Raw genomic sequence first — 21,958 nt, forward strand, 5'->3', positions numbered from 1 at the left:
TGAACCAGCCACATAAATACTGTGACTACAAGAGTAGGTCAGAGACTGGCAATTCTGTGGCAACTGACTCACCTCCTGACTCCCCAAAGCCTGTTCACCATCTACAAGGCACAAGCCAGGGAGTGTGATGGAATATTCCCCACTTGCTTAGATGACGTCATCTCCAACAATACTTAATAACATTAGGACAAAGCAGCCAGCGGGACTAGCATCCCATCTGACACCTCCAACATTCACCTCCTCTTCCACCAATGCTCAATAGCAGCAGTGTGTACCATCTGCAATATGTGCAGTAGTGATTCACCAAGGCTCCTTAGGCATCTCCTTTTAAACCTGTGACCTTTATCACCAAGAAGGACAAAGACAGCAGATGCATAAGAGCACTCCCACCTACAGGTTCCCCTCCAAACCACTCATGGTCCTGACTTGGAACTTTATTGAAGACAACATTGCTCACTAACGTTGAGTTGAACTCCTGGAGCTCCCTCCCAAATAGCATTGCAGATGTCCCTATAACTTAAGGACTGCAACAAGACAAGAAGGCAGCTCACCACCACCACCGTCTCCAGAACAATTAGAGATGGGAAATAAATGTTGTCCTAGCCAGTATCTCCACATCCTGTGAATGATAATGTTTTTTCACAAAAGTGCATCAGAACACCTTGAGGATGTTAAAGGTGCTGCATAAGTGGAAATCTTCCTTTCTATGAAACTAGGCTTGAGCAAGAAACAACACCAGTTTTCACATCCTGAGTCTAAATATACAACTCTTCCCCCCCCCCCCAAAAAAAGTTTTTTTTTAAATAGTTCCTTCTATAGTCTATGGGAATTTGGAGAGTTCTGAATCCTTTGATGCCCTTTATCATTTTATATTTGTTAACAACATTTTCACTGATAGTTGCTTTTAAGTAAAAGATAACATTGGTAAAAGTTTGACCATTCTGCTAAATCTCACTACTTTATCACCACACAATTCAGTAAAACAAGCTATATTGCTGTCCATCTTTACTGATCCTGGCCTAGATGCACCAGCAAGGTCAAATGGCTTATTAAGTAGTTTGAAGATAAACAGATAAACCAAAAAGATGGTACAAGTATTTTACCTTAAGGCATCATTTGGGCATGCTTTGTACAAACAAGGAGGGAGATTAATGGAAGGCCTAACAGAACACACATCTAGCTTGTCATTTTAATCTATCTCCAGTTACTGCAATAGACGAGAATAATGTGCAGAGACAGCCCATGCAAGGTGAGGTAATTAATTACTTAACATAAAGCTATGTGAAACTTCAGAGCGTTTAAAGTTCACAGTGTGTGTGTATGTAGAAAAAAAAGCTACACTGAATTCCTATGTTTAAATCTTTGTTCATCTGTGTGGAGAAGACCTGCATTAGATGTCATTTGTACAGCTGGCTCTTTTCATGTGTCTGACAATCAAAACACTTGTAGCTGGAGCCACCATTTCCAAGACAGTGTAAAACCACTTACTACTGACAGAACTTGTTCAAAGTCTTAGAGTAAGACACATGGCGGAAATGCCAATTGATACACTTCAACCACTGGAACATAGCGAGAGTGAGCCTAATTTCATAGAAAGAAAATATTTTAAGTCTTAGTCCAACAGCTTAAAAATATATCTCATCTTTCCTGATGACAACGAGTCTTTTTTTGGTCTACCAATTCCTCAGTTTTCAAAAGGTAGCTGAGAAATGGCTGTGGTCCCTTTTCATCAGTTTTTTTATAAAACATATAACAGTTATTTGAAAAGAACAGTTTCACAAAAGGTGTTGAATACAGAATTTTTCCTTTTAGTTCTACTTGGATGGAATTTTACTAGTTCTTCCCTCAGCTATCCTCCACAACAAATGTTTCAATTCCTTCTAAAAAGAGCGTTCGCCTATAGAATAAAAAAACATAGAATTTTGCAGTCCAGAAGGAGGCCACTCTACCCATCGTGACTGTACCAGCTCCTGACAGAGCTACCAAGCTAGTCCCATCTACAGCCCTATTTGCTTAGTCCTCTGACTTCATCCATTTCAAATATGTATCCAGCTCTCTTCTGAAATCTCCAATGGAATCTGCCTCCATTATTCTCCCAGGCAGTGTCTTCCAAATCCTAACAACTGCCTGAGTAAAGCAGTTAGTCCTCATCTCACTTCTAGCTCTCTTGAAGTTGTGAACCCTGGTTACTGACATATCAACTAGTGGAAACAGAATATCCTTCTTTACCCTGTCAGTAATTTTGAATATCCCAATAAGGTCACCTCTTAACCTTCCCTGCTGCAAGGAAAATAAGCCCAGTCTCTGAGGAAGGGTCACTCAACCCGAAACTCTGACTTCTCTCCACAGGTGTTGCCAGACCTGCTGAGCTGTTCCAGCAATTTCTATTTTTATTTCAATTTCTATCATTTAAGCCCAATCTCTCTCATTTTTCCTTGTATCTAAAATCCTTAATTCCTCATGTCATTCTAGAAATCTCCTTTGCACTTTCTCCAGGGTTTTAACATCCTTCCCTGAACAAGGTGCCCAGAACTGAATGTAATTCTCCAAACTCATATTCATTACCCGACAAGCTTTCACAATCTCCTCAAGCAATGAATGCAATTCTGAAGTCATTAAGAAACTTTTTCATAAAAATTATAAGCCATGCTGTTTCGGGACTTTGAAACCCTTTCGTTTGACAGCTGTCAAGGATATTTGAAGGTGGAAACACACAAGTTAGGCTGAAATGCTGAAATGCTTGATGAAACTCTTCATAATACTAGTCCGATCAGTTGATGTTCAATGGATTGTCTAACAAAGAGATTTTGAATTGGAGATTTTAATCATTTGATCGCTGAAATGAAATTTAAGTGGGCAGAAAAGGAAGAACAAAAGGCAGTTGTGTGTAGATAAAGTGCATGTTCATTAAGTGAAAATCTTCACATTCACTATTTGAGCAAAACCTAACCTCTGCCTTATTTCACATTATGCTTTAAGTAAATAAAATGGATTTAATTAATCTTCAGACTATATTTCCCTGACATCGATGCAAATAGTTAGTGTTCACTTTAAATAGGAGAGTATTCACCTACTAAACTTGTAGGATTCAGGGAAATTGCTATTTCCTGAAGTAACAAATTTCCAATTTCCAATTGTAAACCATTATCATGGTAAGCATTACGATTATAACTTTATTAAAGTTATTGAAATATTCTTTATAAAGTGTCAATATACTTAGCGCACACTACCCAATTAAGTAATTGAAATACTATTTTGTGTTTAGGTAAATGTTAAATTCTTTCTTTGTGTTGGTTCTGTTGTTCCTTTAACCTTTTAGCAGTACAATTTTCTACAATACTCCCTGAAGTTGAAAGACTCATGTTACTCAATGTAACTTTAAAATGATTTCATGTTTGGCATATCAAAAGTGATTGTAAAGCACTTTGGCAATTTTTCTGTCTTTCTTTCTATCTTCCTCGTTCTCACTGTTCTTTTTGGCAATGGAGAAAACATGTCTTTGGAAAGCCATTTTAATTGGCTGGAAATAATTCTTTCAAAGGCCAGCTTTGCATTACATTCAGTAGACTGACCTATTTAAGTTCTTCGAGGTAGCCAGGCCAATCGTTTGATGTGAGAAACCACAACAGAATTAGCAAGCACTTTGCTACCGCCTACCCCTCTCTCTCCCTCCCTCCCGCTCACTCACACACACACGATCATAGGTTTAATTGAAGTCTGTTAATAGGATAGCAGGGGTACCACATCTACTTTGCCATAATGAATGCTCTGGGAAGTTTTGCACAGTTGCACCTAAGAACCTTTGAGGATCATTGATGCAGAACATCATTTATATTGTATCAAACTGTAAAGCCTGTATTTAAGACCTGGGCTAGCATAGGAAGCTCGATCCCTATTCATAACTTTGTCATTGTTTCCGTTTAGCAGGTCTGGTGGTAACACAGGAGAAAGGATGGAGGCTTTGGAGAGAATGTAAATGAGGTTTACCAGTATATTGCCTGGATTGGAGTGTATTAACTATAAGGAGAGGTTGAACAAACTTGAAATGTTTTGACTACAGCATCGGAGGCTGAGGGGTGACCTGACAGAAGTATGTAAAATTATGGGAGGTATGGATAGGGTGGAGAGTTGCAGTCTTTTTCCCAGGGTGGAAATGTCAAATACAATAGGGCATATGTGTGAGATGAGAGGGAGAAAGTTTAAAGGAACGTTTTATATACAGAGGGTGGTCGGGGCCTGGAACATGCTGCCAGGTGATAGAAGCAGATACGATAGCAATGTTTAAGAGGCATTGAGGCAGACACATGAATAGACAGGGAACAGAGGGATATAGACCATGTGCAAGCAAATGGGATGAGTTGAGAATGGCGTCATCATCAGCACAGGCATGATGGACCAAAGAGTCTATTCCTGTGCTATACTGTTTTGTTGAAATGCCTTCATAGTCAATCTCCTGCTGTTCGCAAACTTTAATTCATCCCACAGTCTGCAACCTCTCCCCAAAACCTTGCATATCTCATGACCAATCCACCTGGCTTGCACATCTTTGGACTTTGGGAGGAAAGCCATGCAGACACAGAGAGAACATGCAAACTCCACACATACTTCAATCAGGTCACCCCTCCACACCGAGTCCGTGGCTCTGGAAGGCAGCAGTGCCACCCATTTAAAACTACAAAAGACAGCAATGGATGTCCACATGAGAAAGCGAGTCGCACTGATAGCGACCATGAAATTACCATCAATTGTCCTAAACTCTCATCTGTTTCATTAGTGTCCTTGCAGGAGGAAACTCTGCTGCCCTTGCCTACTTTGGCCTGCTTTTGATACCAGGCCAACATGGTTGACTCTTAACAACCTCTGAAGTAGCCTAGTCATCCAGGTTCAAAGGCAATTAGGGGTGGGCAACAAACACTGGCCTTGCCAGCAATGTCGACATCCCATGAAAGAATAAATAAATAAATATAAATATCAGGGCAGATGGTTAAAAACTTGGTAGGTTTAAGAAGCTTCTCCCTATAGTTCCATCCCTCCAATCCTGGCAACATCCTTGTAAATCCTTTCTGAAACCTTTCAAGTTTCACAACATCCTTCCCATAGGAGGGAGACAGAATTGCACGCAATACTCCAACAGTGGCCTAACCAATGTCCTGTACAGCTGCAACATGACCTCCCAACTCCTGTACTCAATACTCTGACCAATAAAGGAAAACATACCAAACACCTTCTTTATTATCCTATCTACGTGTGATTCCACTTTCAAGGAGTTATGAACCTGCACTCCAAGGTCTCTTTGCTCAGCGGCACTTTCCAGGACCTGACTATTAAGTGTATGCCCTGCTATGATATGCTGTTCCAAAATGCAGCACCTCGTATTTATCTAAATTAAACTCCATCTGCGACTCCTCAGTCCATTGGCCCATCTGATCAAGATCCCATTGTACTCTGAGGTAATCTTCTTTGCTGTCCAATTGTGTCATCTGCAAACTTACTAACTATACCTCCTATGTTCACATCCAAATCATTTATATAAATAATGAAAAGTAGTGGACCCAGTCCCGATCCTTGTGGCACACCGCTGGTTACAGACTATTTTCTCTGGAGCATCAGAGGCTGGAGGGGGGGGGGGGGGGGTGACGTTATAGAGGTTTATAAAATCATGATGGGCATGGACAGGGTAAATAGACAAGGTTTTTTCCCTGGGGTGGGGGAGTCCAGAATTAGACGGCATAGGTTTAAGGTGAGAGGGGAAAGATTTAAAACGGATCTAAGGGGCAACCTTTTCACCCAGAGGGTGATATATGTATGGAATGAACTGCCAGAGGAACTGGTGGAGGCTGGTACAATTGCAACATTTAGAAGGCACCTGGATGGGTATATGAATAGGAAGAGTTTAGAGGGATATGGGTCAAGTGCTGGAAAATGGGACTAGATTAATTTTAGGATATCTGGTCAGCATGGATGAGTTGGATCGAAGGGTCTGTTTCCATGCTGTACATCTCTATGACTCTACGGTCAGCATGGACAAGTTGAGCCAAAGGGTCTGTTTCCACGCTGCACATTTCTATGACAGCATGACACTAAGCCTTTCAGAGAAGGAAAGAGAGTTTGAGAAGTGTGGGCTGAGGGCTGAGACATTTCAGAGAGCTGTGGGGCTGAAGGAGATTACAGAAATCAGGAGGAGCCAGGCTGTGGAGGGATCTGAAAACAAAATGAGTCAATATAGATCAGGAAGCACAGGAGTGCTGCATGAACAAAGCTTGGTAAATGAAAGGATACTGTAAGTTGTAGTTGAAAGACCCTTCCTTTTTCCTGTGTTTTAAGTTCAATAAACCTAATGTCAATAATTGTAAATAAATGTGAACAAACAATTGTGATGCCAAGTTCAATTTACAAAGGGCAATATTTCACCAACATCAGCAAAACCTCTCTGGTTCATTAGTTCAAAGTCCTTGAAACTTTATTGCACTTCTATTTGCTTAAGGAACAAAACAGACAATCAATACAGTGAGTGTTATTAGTGGAGGAGGAGTGTTTGATCACTCCTGCCTTTGAAAGCTGTTTTGAAATTACCCGAAAATGCCTTTCATCAACCTAAAGGAACTGATGTGTGATCGTAAAATGTAATGAGCTTAATGCAATCCCTTTCAACCTCATCATGAAGTAAATAGCACAGAAATGGTATTGTAGAGAGAGAGCTGTGAAGAAAACCCCAGCTGTTTCATGGGATCGATCTGTGGGACTGTCACCACAACATACATTTCCCCTCTCATCAACCCTCACAGGACCCATCCAGAGCCATTGTGTGAAAGTAAACAACCCAGTTAATGCACAGAATTTAGCAAATTGACAGTTGCGTTCGTAGTTTTTAAAATGTATTTGTGGAATGTGGGTGTCACTGGCTGGCCAGCATTTATTGCCCATCCCTAGTTGCCCTCGAGAAGCTGGTGGTGGTGAGCTGCTTTCTTGAATCACTGCAGTCCATGTGCTGTGAGTTGACCCATAATGCCCTTACGGAGGGAATTTCAGATTTTGAACCAGCAACAGTGAAGGAATGGTGATATATTTCCAGATCAGGATGGTGAGTGGCTTGGAGGTGGTGATGTTCCCATGCATCTGCAGTCCTTCTCGATGGAAGTGGTTGTGGGTTTGGAAGCTGCTGCCTAGGGACCCTTGGTGAATTTCTGCAGGGTATCTTGTAGACATCGCAAATTGCTGCTCACATTGCTGCTCCTGCTAATCCCATAGTTACTGCCAAAAATTTCAAAGCAGCACTTGAAAGGGGTATTGCCCCCATTATCTATAGGCAATAGACAACCTCACTTCACAGTACAGGGTTCTGAGACTCAAATAACTCCCTTACCCAGTGAGTGGTCAGCACATGGGACCCACAATTAGTAAATATCAGGTAAAGATCATAGATTCACTAAAGAGGGTTCTAAATAATAATGAAGGAGAAGGCATAATAAGTCCTGTTGAAAGGGTTACATGAAGAAAGATGAAGGGAGGCTTGGGTGGAGCATAATCACAGATACAGACCAGCTAGATTGAAAAATCTGTGTATGCACCATAAATTCCATGTTATTCAATGTGCCACCAAAGTAATACTTAGAGAAAGCATCTCCCTTCGCCCTCACTGTTTCCTACTGCTCCACTCAGTTGGCAGCTGCCTGACAGCCCATCCCCCACAGAAATGAAGCTCCCTAAGACCAGCCAGAGGAACGATTCCCTGACTGTCTCTGCCATACAAGAACCAACACAGTCAGAAGCTTGGATAAAGTTAAAAATCACACAACACCAGGTTATAGTCCAACAGGTTTAACTGGAAGCACTAGTTTTCGGAGCGATGCTCCTTCATCAGGTGATTCATCAGATGATTGTCAACCACCTGATGAAGGAGTGTCGCTCCGAAAGCTAGCGCTTCCAATTAAACCTGTTGGACTATAACCTGGTGTTGTGTGATTTTTAATTTTGTACACCCCAGTCCAACACTGGCAGCTCCAAATCAGAAGCTTGGATAGATAGTATGCACTAATTTTGTTCATCATTCCTGTCCCTAGTTCACAAATGACTTTTTGAACGAGTTGTTTCACTTTCCATTAACCCTGTAGCTTTCCTTTTCCTTTTACGTCTAATCTAATTCCACTTGAAAGTTATTGCTGAATGTATTTCCACCAGGACTTTGTATATTAAAATACAACCAATTAATTGCCACAGAAAACTAATACATCTCAGATTGTCATCAGTCACTGTGTGAATAAAATTTTCCTCACTCCTCCCACCTTGGACATTTTTGCCAGTTCTTTTAAATCGGTGTCTCTCCAGTTGTCAATACTCCTACTGACAGAAACACTGGAGCTGATAGCAATGATGATATTCATAGACGCTAGTGGCAATATTGCTTCAGTTTAACGAGAAACAACAAATTTATATTCAAATCTATTTAATTTGATTGCATGGAATCAGTATGACAAATCTTAGCCATGCCTATGATACCCAATCATCTCGTCACACACATATTTTCATACAATACTGATCAGCCTCTGTCTAAGGTGTGGATGATGTACTGGAGATAGCCACGACATCTGTCACCTTGGCTGTTGGCAACCAAAGACATAAGCTGAAAAGTTCAGGAAGTCATCACTTACTTGGGGTTGAGAGAACTTGCTGCCTTTGTTGCTCTGTGATGCAAGAAGGGTGCAATGTTCTCATATCAGGAATTTCTGACTGTAGTCCCAGCTACTGATGACAACTGTCACACATCACACCCTCATACTTTCACATCTCAAAATCTGCGTCAGGTCATAAACTCATTTTTAGGGCGTCTCCAAAAGCCGTCACCAATAAAATGTTCAGCGGCTAGACTTGTTTGGAAAGGGCACCAAGATGCATTCTGCCGAGCATTTTATACTTTTAAATTTCACTCGTTTAAATTTAAATTTTCCAAGGTGTGGTGAGTTGATGAATATTATCCTTTGACAGGTTGAGAGAGAGAGAGATCTACAGTAACTGACTGGACAGAGCCCCAAGTGGCTGGAACTTGCAATTTTGTCATGACTTTTCACAGCCAACCAGACACAGAGGAAAATTATTCAGCTCATTGAGTCTGCAGCAACTCTCTCAAAGAGCAGGAAAGTTAGTCCAAAACCCTTCATTTCTCCTGCCACTTTTCTCCTCCAAGTACTGATCTAAATCCTCTTTGCTATTGAATCTATGTCAACATTCTAAATCCCAGTCACTCAGTGTGCAGAACAATTTTTCTTCATGTAACTTCTTTTGTCAATCATCTTAAAACTGTGCCCTCTAACTATTGATTCCTCAGCAAAGTTTTATTTCATCTAACACCACAACAAAAGTTCCTTCCAGTCTTCTCTGCCATCAGCAGAACAAGCCCATCTCCACCAGACTATCCACATATCTGTAATCCCTGATTCACAGAATCAATATGTAGCTCCCTTCTGCATCCTCTCCAAATACTCCTCACTCTTCCTAATTTTGTCCAGTTTGGACAGCAAGAGCTGAATTAAGTTTGATACAGGTTTTAAAACCTCCTGGCTTTTGCATTCCTCTGTTTATGAAGCCCAGAATCCAACATGCTTTATTAATTGTTTTGATAAGCTGTTCAGTTACTTCTGAAGATTTGCGCACAAACATCACCTCAGGTCTCATTCTTGTTGAAGTGTGGCCCTCATTCTTCTTTACAAATTGTATCACCTCATGCTTGTCTGCATTGAGGCCCACTCATGAGTACCATTCCACCAGCTTATCCACATACACCAAAAGATTATTCCTATCTTACTCGCTGTTTACCACACTTTCCACTTTTGTGTTATTTGCACATTTAGAATGTCTCTGTTTGCTAATTCCCAACAGTATGAAAACTTGTAGCAATATCTCTCATAAATATATTTTAAAAAGAGACAAATATGTAAAAATGAACAGAAAGAGTATATGGTATAAAAAAAAGTGTTAAACACAAAGTAGGATTCGGATTTTTATTTTAATATCAAAAATCAGCATAATACTACACATCAAAAATAATCAGCAGTGAGCATGCATACTCAGCTATCATCATTGGATTGTAGCTGTCACCAACCACTTTGTTTCAAATAGTGCCCTCTGTCCCCAAATTAATGGATGTGAAAAACAGCCTTAGTTTTGTGCTGAACTTTGGAGAACTCCACCATATCCAAACATACATTCACCATAACTCCCTGCTTTCTATCCTACAGCCAATGCTGTCCCTGTCCCTTTAAAATCATGAGCTACAATTTTAACAAAAGACCGAATAAGGTACAAGCCTAAGAATGCCTTTGCAGTCTATAAGTAGTTTAGAGAAAATGGTAAGTTTTCAAAGTGCAGTTTTTAAACAAATATTCTTTCATGCAATGTGTCACTGGCATGTGCTGTCCATCACTAATTGTCTTTGAGAAGAGAGTAGTGAATTGCCTTCTCAGTGTAGTCCATGTGATGCTCCAGATCAGGATGGTGAGTGGCTTGGAGAGAAACCTGCAGCTGGCGATGCACCCATGTATCCACTGCCCTTGCTATTCTAGTTGTTCCAGTTCACATATTTGAAAAAAGATTGATTTCAATTAAACTATATCTTCAAAAAAAGTCATACTGAAATCAAGTCTTTAGTTCTATTTCTTCTCCAAAGATGCTGCCAGACCTGCTGAGTCTCTCCAGCATTCCCTCTTGTTGGCTCCCTCACAACAGCCACAGACCCAAGTTTAACTGCAATGCCCTTTAAAGTACAACCAGTTTGGGTAGCATTGGTGCTACTCTTGGTGATATATATCACCCAGAGTGCATTCTGTAACTTTGTCACTATCAGTGCTTCTTCCAAGTAATGATTAACAGAAAGAGTTGAATGTGAAATGTTGATAGAAAACATGAACAAACTGACAACAAGATTGCAGCCAGAAAGTCAACCAAGAGTTTTATTAATATAAAAGAATAAATTTATGGAAAGAAGAAAGTTGCCATTAATTTGTCTTGTTTATTAGACTTTTAAAAAATTTTTTTGCATATCTGGATTCATTTCTGAAAACATTAAAGATTTAGCTCCAAGTTTATTTCCTCTATTTACTTCATCAGCAGACATTTCTGTCACTGTCGGACTAGATACTGAGCCTTCCAGGTGAATTTTCAATGCCTGTGCAGCGAACCTCCATAACTCAGAATGGCCCCAATTTTGTTCCACCTTATTAATTCCTCTTTCCAGACTGGGACTTAAGCAGAAATAAAAACTAACAAACAGTAATATTTGGTCTGCTTCAAGAAATAAAACACAACATATTTAAAGTTTTTACAGTGATATGACATGTCATTCACAGAAAGCTACTAAGTATGTGCACCTGGGGATGTTTGTTTGTTTAAGTCTGGTGCCTCACATACCACTCTGGGCCATGCTGTGACCTGTGTTTGTCAGCTTGGATGCGCGAGTATTTAACAGTGTATTCAATCTTCTTAGAATCATTTTAAACAGTTTTTCTTTAAAACGAACAGAAATAATCTTTGTGACTGAAAGAATGTCGACTCCTATTCTTAAGCTCTTCGGGGATTTCAAGCAACAATGACCTTTCACCTTGCTTTGTTTCTCAGCTTCATTGTGACATATGTTCTGAGAAAGGAAAGGTGTCAAAGATGTTTACACTGCAAATACCTCAGAAGCAAGAAAAAATTAGGTCCGACAGATTTCCAAATCTATTTTCAGAACACAGCAGCATTTCCTGTACATGTCCACTCATCCTAATCCCCAGTAATGGCTCCGGTGACAAGCTTTGTCAGAACCAGTGACTGAAATTCCAGAGATAATGGAGAAAGAGTTAGGGAGCTCAATGACACCTTGAGTACTTCAGCACTGATTGATATCCTGGGAATCCATTAACATTCAGGGCCGGCACTCTAGGTTCATACTTTTCAGGCTGAGTAACAAACAACAGACCTCTGGCCTGACTCTAACAAGTCTCTGGCATTGGTCTTTACCTGCCATGACCTGCCCCCACCTCCCCTCCTCCAAAGCCCATTATGTATTCTGAAGGTGAAAAAAGATTGAAATGAAAAGAATAAGTATTAATACAGTCATGGAGATGTACAGCATGGAGACAGACTCATGGTCCAAATTGTCCATGCCAACCAGATATCCTGAACTAATCTAGTTCCATTTGCCAGCATTTGGCCCTCATCCCTGTAAACCCTTCCTACCCATATACCCATCCAGATGCCTTTTAAATATTGTAACTGTACCAGCCTCTACCACTTCCTCTGGCATCTCATTTCATACTCGCACGTGAAAACATTGCCCCTTGGGTGGCTTTTAAATTCTTTCCCCTCTCACCTTAAACCTATGCCCTCTAGTTTTGAACTCCCCTACCCTGGGGAATAGACCTTGGCTATTCACCCTATCCACACCACTCATGATTTTATAAACTTCTACAAGGTCACCCCGCAGCCTCTGATTCACCAACTTTTAAATAATTCTTTCATGTATTTTACAAATTGAAACTTTTGCCTTTACTTGATTAAAGGCGTTGAGGGAAAAGTGTCGGCCTAACTCGGTAGGTGGGATATTTGAAGCCTATTTTGAGTAGGTTGCTATTGCTGTCATCCTCTGAGTGAGGCATTTATGTACTTGCGCCTGACTCCCAGCCTTGGAATCCACAGTGTTGGCACAGGCCTGAGGGAAGTCTGCAGACTGGGAGGGACTGATGTGCTGGCGAGGAGGGTGATGGGTGCAGCTTCAGGTGGATAGCTCAGATCACATGCTCAGCTTGAAGTGGAGTGACGAGATATTCGGGGCTAACATCAATCAGCAACACATGACCAGGAGATTTATTCTCGGTGGGGGGTTCTTATTTATAGCACTCCGCTGTGTGCAAATGGATTTACCCACCTTAACAATGGCAGTCCCTCAAAATAACAAATTTAATTTCTTTGCAAGAGACAAGATTAATGTGCTAAAAAAAGGCTGTCCATAATTGGTACAGCAAATCTTTCATCTTTAATACATCAAACCCATGTTGCAACTTTATAAGCATAATTCTTAAAGTTTCTCTTATGCAGCTACTGTATGTAATCTAAGGAACAGAACCACATGTGGTGCCTGTACTGAAAAGATCAGTCAGTTGAGGCCGATGTTCATTCTGACTTAAATTTCCATCTGCGCATTGCTACATTTACAAATTCTGAGTTCCGACCCTTTTCCTAATGTAACAAAGATCTGAATCACCAATTTCAACATAAAATATGTCATGGTGCAACTGACAATCTGGATGTGTAAGCCAATCATTTCACTGGATGGAGATGAATATCTGCAGTATAGCTGCAACGCTTGAGTCAGAGTATAGAGTCTCAATAATTCCCTTCATAGGAGTCTACTGATACTTCAGGATACCTGATAAAATCATCAGCTGCAATAAAAGAAAGAAACCAAAGACGACTGGGTTCGGTGGGGGGATAAAAACCGGTGTCTCCATGCTCACAGGCCCAGCATTTAATCTATTACCTATTTTGTTTCCCAGAAGCTTACTCAGTAGATCAAACTGATTCCAAAGATACAGACAGAAAGCCGAGATACAGAGAGAAAGAATCTAGACTCCAGTCACCCCCCCTCCCCCCATTGCTCTCCCCTACATTAATCTTGGCTGGCAGATCAGTGAAGCGCAAGAGGCAGATGCTGAGATGTTTGGTGCTAAGTGAAACCAGCCCGGTGTCTCTAACCCCAGCCAGGCCCTGAAACAAGTGTTTGGGTAGCAGTGCTCAGCAGCTTGTTCCGTCTGCAACACGTGGCTGCTGCAGGCGGATTGGAACCTGCGTCTCCCTCCTTCCCCAGCACCTCACCCCACATTTACCCCAAACCTCAGCGATGACAGGTGCTGCACTGGAGCCACCACCCCACCCCGCCAAGTAGCCCCAGCCAAAGACAGTCCTCTGGTCCGTGGGAATAGCTGTGCAACAGCTGTGAAAACACGGAGAAATGGGAAGAAGGGGAGGCGGAAAAGGCTGTGATGGCTCTCAAGGATCACCAGAGCTCAGCAGAGCATGAAATCTTGATTGTGATCTTCATGCTGCTTTTTAAAGAGACAAGTCTGACTTTTTCAACAACAAAGGAAGCAGAACTTTAGCGTCAGAAGCACAGCGCCTCTTTCAAACCTTTTGGATGGTTATTTTAGCAGTTGCGGGGGGGGGGTGGTGTTGGGGCAGCTCGTTCCTAGTGTAGCCCAGCTAGCTTCACTTCCCACTGTCAGTCCCTTTGCAAGTACTGAAAATGAGTTCCCCAAAGTGAGGCGTCATTTTAGATTGGTCATTTGCAACTCTCACGTTGAGCTAAATGCTGTTCTGAGAAGTGAAACAGTTCTTTCTACAAAGTGAACGTGGAAAGATATTTTAAATCTTCTTGTAACTGTAAGAGGTGAAAATTCACAGGGTGAAGAGGTAAGATTCTGAGCAGGGATTTCGTCTCCGATAATGTGCCCAGTTCCCAGGTTGCATGTATTCAGTTGGTTCACAGCACATTGTTTTGTCACCCAGTCACCTCTTGCAACATGTGGGCGAGCAGAAATCGATTTCAAGCTTTCAACATTGGCCTTCAAGTTGTCACATTCAATATCCATCTTTTATCTTTGTTTATTGGTGCCAATGTGGTGTTATAATTGGGGAGAATGTCAGCCGCTGACATATCTGGCAATATCATGTCACTACCTTACTCTGGTGTAAATGACACGTTGCCTGTGGGATGGTCTGTAACTCAGCTGACTCTATTTTTCACATTGCTGCTGTGGACCTGGGAGTGGCTGACATCAGTGTGTTGACCATGTGTCTATTCTGTATACAATGTCAGTTAGGCTTAACCATGGGACATGCCAGGTACTGGGCTATCTGACACACATGAAAAGTTGTTGAATATATTCAATGAAACAACTGTGTCATCAGTGCTAGGATGTAGATTGTAGCTCTCCTTCACACCATATTCTGCCACTGCTGCATTTACACTTAGAGCACTGACATGAATAACAGGTCCGCTGTAACCATCTTCATCTTACAAACATACAATTATATGAATTAGGAGCAGAACTGGGTCACTCAGCCCCCTCAACCCTGCTCTACAATCAAAACTCTGTTTGCTCAATATTTTTGAAAATTCTTTCACAGGGGATGGGTCACTGGCTAGCATTTATTGCTCATCCCTAATTGCCCAGTGGGCAGTTGAGAGTCAACCACTTTGCTGTGGGTCTGGACTCACATCTAGCTCAGACTGGGTAAGGATGGCAGATTTCCATCCCTGAACTTGGTCACTACTCACCTGACTTTCCCTCATTTGCTTCCTTAATCCCCAAACATGATTGTCTTCCCTTTTAAAACCTGTGGGAATTTCACATCACCTTGAACCTATGGAACTTTTATTCACTTTCCCCTTCTTCAATCCCAGCTCACTGCACCAAATGAGCTGCTGCTCATGATAAAGGTGCTGACACCATTCTTTTGACGTGTAGGAGACTAAAGGGTCTGCTAGGTCTGGTGCGATAAAGAAAAGCTACTCCCTGGTTTACCTAGTAGAATCCCCCGATCCCATTAACAAGATATAGTTTATTGCATGTTAGCAACTAATAACAGGTTATATTGATATGATCAAGATAGTTGCAGAGACTCTGGACCAGACAGACCAGGTGTCATTGCTTCAAGATCCTAGGCAATGCTGTCCACAAGTCTACGTGATATCATTGTAGTGGATAGTACTTATGGTGTTCCTCAGGATTAATCCTTTCAGAATCATATACAACACTAACCCTTATGTATAATCATAGAATGCACACAACAGAGGCCATTCAGCCTATCACACCAATGCCCATTCTATGAAATATTTGCCTAATGAGTCCAGCTCCCCTCTATCTGCCCCACAATCATGCCAATGTTTTGTTTTCACACCAATTCCTTATTGAAGATTACTTTTGCATCTGGTTCCACCACCCCAATCCTAATATATGTGATCTTCTGCACTTTAGGACTTAGCTGTTCACCTCGTCCCAGGATCCCCCAGGCAAACATGGTCTGCTAGCAGTCCGTCCTTCTGTTAAGTGGTGTTATTCAGATCTATGGCTGCTGCATTATTCTGAGCTACCCATTCCTTTTTGAGAAAATAGTTCTTCAGCAACTTGTTTCCTAAACCGACCAAAATGGATTTGACTTTATAAGATTAGCAGCATTTACAGAAACGGCAAAGTTTCAATGCTGCTGGGAAAGTTGGTGTTCCACAACCTTAGTTTATAAGTAGCCAGCATGTTTCTCTCAGTTAAAAAACAACAGATTTACAGAGGTCAGTTTTTCTAACTTCACCTAAATGTTCAATACATTGTTCAACAATAGAGTGAAGGCTTTCTTCTTTCAAACACCCGATAAACTCAACACGGGGAAGTACTGTCACAACATGAATAGAAAAAACACAAAGAGTAGAAATAGAGAGAAAAAACAACAAAATCAAATAGCAGGCCATTTAATCATTAATCAAGCCTGTCTCCACTATATGCAGTGGACTGATAAACAACAGGCATGTATGTGCTTTGGCTCCTAAAAAGTTGTCCTACGCTATCAGGCAAGCACATGGAACCTTGTGGGTGTTTGTATTGGACATATTCTCCTGGGTGCTGCTATCTAAACCATTCCCACAGTGTAGAAAAGATTGGACTTGTGGCCTTAACCTTTTGTTAAAGGGTAAAGTCAGACCTGATAATATTGTCAGTGAAGGACAGTGCAGCCGTGGTTGAATATTGGAGATATCCAATAATAACATCATTAGCTCCTATGATGCCTTATTAAGTCAAAAGGTACTAAAGCATTATTGTTGAAGCCCGGTTGTATTTGTCATGTAAGTAAGTCATGGTGGGAGATGGATGAGTATTTGGCTTAACTTTCTTTACGAAATAGCAAATGTGCATTCAAGGACTTTCCCAGAGAAAGGTTACAGGGTAATGTTCTGCTTTTACATTCCCATGCCCAGTATAGAGCACCGCATGGCTAAACTTTGAGCTTGGAGTGTATTCCACCCATTTTACAGTTTGCCTAATGTTTCTGTTCACTAAAAGTGATGGCCAATAAGTCAGGTGTGCTGCAGTGTGGTTGTGTTAGCACATCAAACATTAAAAGTGTGTTCCCGGCATGTGATGCCTATCACTGGGAATGGAAAATTTATCCTTACAACATGTCTGACTGATATCTGACTATCTCTGTCACCCCATTTACCAGTGCCCCTTTCAGACTCTGCTTAATGATCAACAACCACTGACCTTTCCCTTACCATCCATAGCCTAAATGTGAGTGACTGATTAGCATCAAGGTTTTAATTGAAACCTGCCTCATAGATGGGAACACCAAATAGATCTGTTTTCCTTGTACACATGGCCATTTTCACTTTGCTTTGGGTCAAGTAATGAGGTTAAATAAATTAGATTAACTGTGATTGGGAAGATCAATCATGAACAAGCAGTATTCTTTCTTAGAATTAATTGAAACAGCACTGACTTCATTTGCCTACCAAAATTAATTATGTCCCTGTTGACACAGGTTCAGTGCTTGTTTGTCTGTAACATCCCACCTGTAACAGTATAGTTAATCTCCTAGATATTAATAAAGACACATTTGCCTGATCTCACTTGATTAGCCTCCTAACTGATTCTTATGAGGAAAGGCTCTTCATTTAAAAAGCATAAGTCATCATGATGTAGTTGCCATATATTTCAAGGTGAGACAAATCAACTCACCCATGCTACTAATATATTTCCCAAAATAATAATTTAACATCTCTGAGTGTATGGCAGAATGCAGACAGGTTGAGGACAAGTTATAATATCAGCCTTTGAAAATGATATCTGAGCATGAGAGTTGAATGGAGGAACAGGCTGGAGGGATGAGTGCTCCACTCCTGTTTCTATGGCTCCGTCAGCTCCTTATTGACCCACTTAAAGGCTGAGATTCCAGATCTCAGCAGGATTTAGTGTAGTTGAGAGGTTCTCCCACCTCGTGCCTGATTATGGGACCAGTCATCAAGGAGGGAGCGCCCACTCAGAGTCATGCATGTTGCGCTTGTTTCTGACTGCCTGCTTTCATGGGTGAACCCCTGACCATCACCCACACTCAGCAGTCTCCTGGCATCAAGGGACTATCTCTGGTGAAGGAGTTGGAGCGTTACTGGGAACAGGCACACTCCTGGTAATTGCCTGTAACGTAGAGCACCCTGGCCACTGATTGGTCAGCGGTCCTCAAGGTTGGATTCCCATTCCACTGAGGCCTACTTCTGTTAGGCGTTCAAAGCTGCCCGATTGTACTTTGCATTAATTCTCCCGTCCATCAGATAAATCCACGTGACCTACAATAACTTCTAACCTGATAGTGCTGGACCAGTGAAACTAACGACTTAAGAGCAAGGAAAGCAAAGTTTGAAGGAAATAAAGACAAAGAGTCGAATCCAAATGGCCCAGTGGGAAGGGAACATAATTAGGCAGGGTGATGGCAAACCAGGAGGTCCCACCTTTGCCTGAACCAAGTTCTGAGTGGGAAGGCCCAGGCTCCACCTTCCAACCTCGTCACCAGTTCAGGCCCATAAGTGGTTAATGAAGCACCGCCTAAGAACCTATTCCCGCTTGTCTTAAAATTAGTTCAGCCGCAGGTGGAACAAGAAAATCAGATCCATCCAAATCAGCCAGTGGGGCAGAATGTCGGATTGGGAGGGTTGTGGTGCCTTGATGAAGGGACTGGACCAAGAGCATGAGGTAATAACTGCTAAGAGCCACCCTATTGTCCTATTTTTCAATCAACCCCCCCCCGCCCCTGTCTGCCACGACCATTACCTCCAAACACCTTTCACCTTCCCTTTACACAATCCTCTGTCCTCAGAAACCATTCGTTCATGGGATGTTGTCTCATCAGCTAGATCAGGATTTATTGTCCATCCCTAGTTGCCCTTGAGAAGGTGCGAGTGAGCTGCCTGTCTTTGGTGTGGCAGTGCCTCCCCCAAGAAGCAACCAAGTTCTGAAAAATCTGGCCTCAGACTTGCCAGCAGCTCTTTGTCCCAGGTCCTAATTCTAGTAGAAAGCCCACTAATGACCAATTAACTGCCTACTTGTCAGAAAATCCAGTGAGCTCTCCCTCCTCCTGCTTTGGACTTAGTCAATTAATCACTTTCTATGTCCTGCTGCAATGGCAGTCTCCCTAGCTGGTCTCAATGTGCTATCGCTGGTGCTGAGGAACCAGCCCATTGCGGAGAGTATTTAGAAAGACACATTTAACAGGACTTCAGAAAAATCAATTTGCAACCAAACACTTTTGTAAATACAAATTAATTTAGCCAAGCAGAGATCTATCACACAAGGGAGTTTCACTCTCAAAAATCTATCTGGAAAAATTGCAAAAGATTCTTAATTATAATTTGCGATTAACATTAGGATTTTTTTGTTTTGGTTTAATTTCTTTTGCTCTTGCTTTAACCAATGATTACAGAGATCTGTCTGTATTGGAGGAACTGACTCGGAGGAGTTACTGTGCCTGTTTGAGCAAGTGAACTGAATAAACACACATCGCTGAACTGGCAAGCTTGCTGAAGTGCTGAGAGTTACAGTGAATGATTTACTGAGATCAGTTTCTCATATACAGCGAATGCTCTCAACTGTATCCCATGATGGTGACGTCAGGACTCAGGTTTTTAAAACCCCTTAAGAAGCACAAGTTACTCATAATTCCTTTCAGGCAGTAGCTTCTGAAAAATTGCATTACAGAACAATCTCGATTATCCAAATGTCAATTATCCGAATTTTGGATTATCTGAACAAGATCTCAAGGTCCCATAAAAATGCTATCCACAATCCGTTTCCGAACTCTCAGTTATCCGAACAAAATACTCTCCGCCCGTCCAGTTGAGGTAATTGACGTTGTTCTGTAATTGTGAGTCTCCCCTTTTAACTTTTCAGAAACCACACCGACTATAATTCATTTTTGTTCCAGGTACTCGAGCTCTTCACCAAGGTTATTTCCAGCAAATTACTAGAACTTTAGAAATAAGAATTGATTAAAAATTAAAAACAACGGTCAGCAAAACAGAACAATGGCTGCTTGCCTTAGAGGTGTTAGAAGTTTAGATTTGACGTTGATGAATGTAGACATTGAATTTCTCTACAGTTTGACAGACTCCACTTGTCTCCAAGAACCCATAGCTTCTAAATGCTCAATGACTGACTGAGGACCAAAGACAGGGCCAGAGTATTGTCTAAATTAATCTGTCAGCAAGGCTCAGTTGTGCCTGTCATTACATCCCAGTAACCACCTCAGAGGAAGGACAAGAAATGAGTGACTAAATCATTCAACCTATTAAAGTAACTCATTTTACAAGTGAACAGAGTAGAGTTCAGGCACTGGTTCAGCAACTTAGACGGAACAAAGCACTTTTTCTTATTCGCAACTTCAATCTCCCTTAAAGCTGCAGCAATCCATTCTGGGATGTTTACAGACACAATCTAACAATCAAAGGTACACCATCTAACCCAACCTTTCCACATGTCTCCATCTGTCTCTGGAGGGATTGCACAACAGTCGGATTCGGTCCAGATCTCGACTAACTGTCAGGATCAGTTGTATCTTATCTTCATTGGCGTGAAGATATCTCCTGCCTCAATGACATTGAGACAGCTGTTTTCCATTACAAAGCTTAAATCACCAAATATGTGCTTCTGATTTCCTAGCAATCTGTCGAGTGATATGGAACTGACTTCACTTGGGAAAAGTGCTCCTTCACCATTCTCTTATATTTTAGCCCACAGCATATCGCAGTGAGCTTCCCCAGGGTTCACTGAGTGCTACCCCATATCCCACAAACCCCCCCCCCCACCTTCTGTAATCGGCTGCTATACAAATAAAAGAATAAGTTAACCAGTTGAGACACCTGGAAGAATTATGTTTCCAGTTGTATTCACAGTAGGTACAAATCAGTCATGTTTCTCAGTGCTGTCCAAAACTAAAGGGAGGAGAAGGGAAACAATTCCCCATGAAGATCCCCATCCTCTCTTCCAGTTCCTCAAGATGTTCGGCTCCAGTTTTCTGAGCTATAATCATCCTCTCATTACTCACCTTCATTTTTGAGACTTAGTAGTGACTCCCTGGCTAAAGTCTCCAGGGAGACTCCACCACCATGGCATGATTTGAGGCCAGCTCAATCTCACCTTATGCTGCTAGCCATGTGCATTAACTTTCATTAGATTAATGGTCAAGGTAGGAAACCTGGCTGATCTTGTTCTCCTGTTTTGTTCCCTGGGTAGCATGATCACTGTTAGAAGCCCATCTACTTCCCATTTTCCTGGATGGGTCCACCTCCAAAAACACTCAAGAAGCTTGACATCATCCAAGGCAGAGCAGCCCACATGACTGGCACCACATGCACTCCCTCCACCACCACACTCAGTAGCAGAAGTGTGTTTCAACTACAAAGAGGCACAGCAGAAATTTACCAAAGATCCTGAGACAGGACCTTCCAAAGATACAACCTCTACAGCCTACTAGAACGAGGTAATTGCAAGTTACCTTCCAATTCACTTGGAAATAAGTCACCATTTCTTCAAAGTCACTGGGTCAAAATCCTGGAATTCCCTCCCCTAACAGCATTCTGGGTCAACCTGTAGCACATGGACCACAGCAGTTCAAGGAGGCAGTTCACTACCTGCTCAAGGGCAACTAGGGATGGGCAATAAATGCTGACCCAGCCAGCAATGCCCATACCCAATGACTAAGTTAAAAAAGCATACATGACTATGGACCAAAAAAGTGCACACCAAAAATTATCTTGGAAAGACAAATTGAAACAACAGGTAAAGCAAGTGTTTCGTGCTGCTGGGATGCAGTGGCTACAAGCGGTATTTTTCACCAGCAGAATGCTGTCGTCAGACCAAAAACATGGTTTGCCTACCACACAACCAAT

At 41.7% G+C, this 21,958-nt stretch overlaps 1 protein-coding gene across 1 annotated transcript in view; it reads right to left on the reverse strand.

Moving 5' to 3' along the window:
- The window catches only part of LOC122558377 (fibroblast growth factor receptor-like 1), a 301,131-nt gene that overhangs the window by 221,800 nt on the left and 57,373 nt on the right, over positions 1–21,958 (reverse strand). The gene's annotated exons all lie outside the window — the stretch shown is intronic.

This window comes from Chiloscyllium plagiosum, unplaced genomic scaffold (assembly GCF_037043375.1).
Source record: "Chiloscyllium plagiosum isolate Xiang-an unplaced genomic scaffold, Cpla_swu_hap1 HiC_scaffold_1, whole genome shotgun sequence".
NCBI lineage: Eukaryota > Metazoa > Chordata > Chondrichthyes > Orectolobiformes > Hemiscylliidae > Chiloscyllium > Chiloscyllium plagiosum.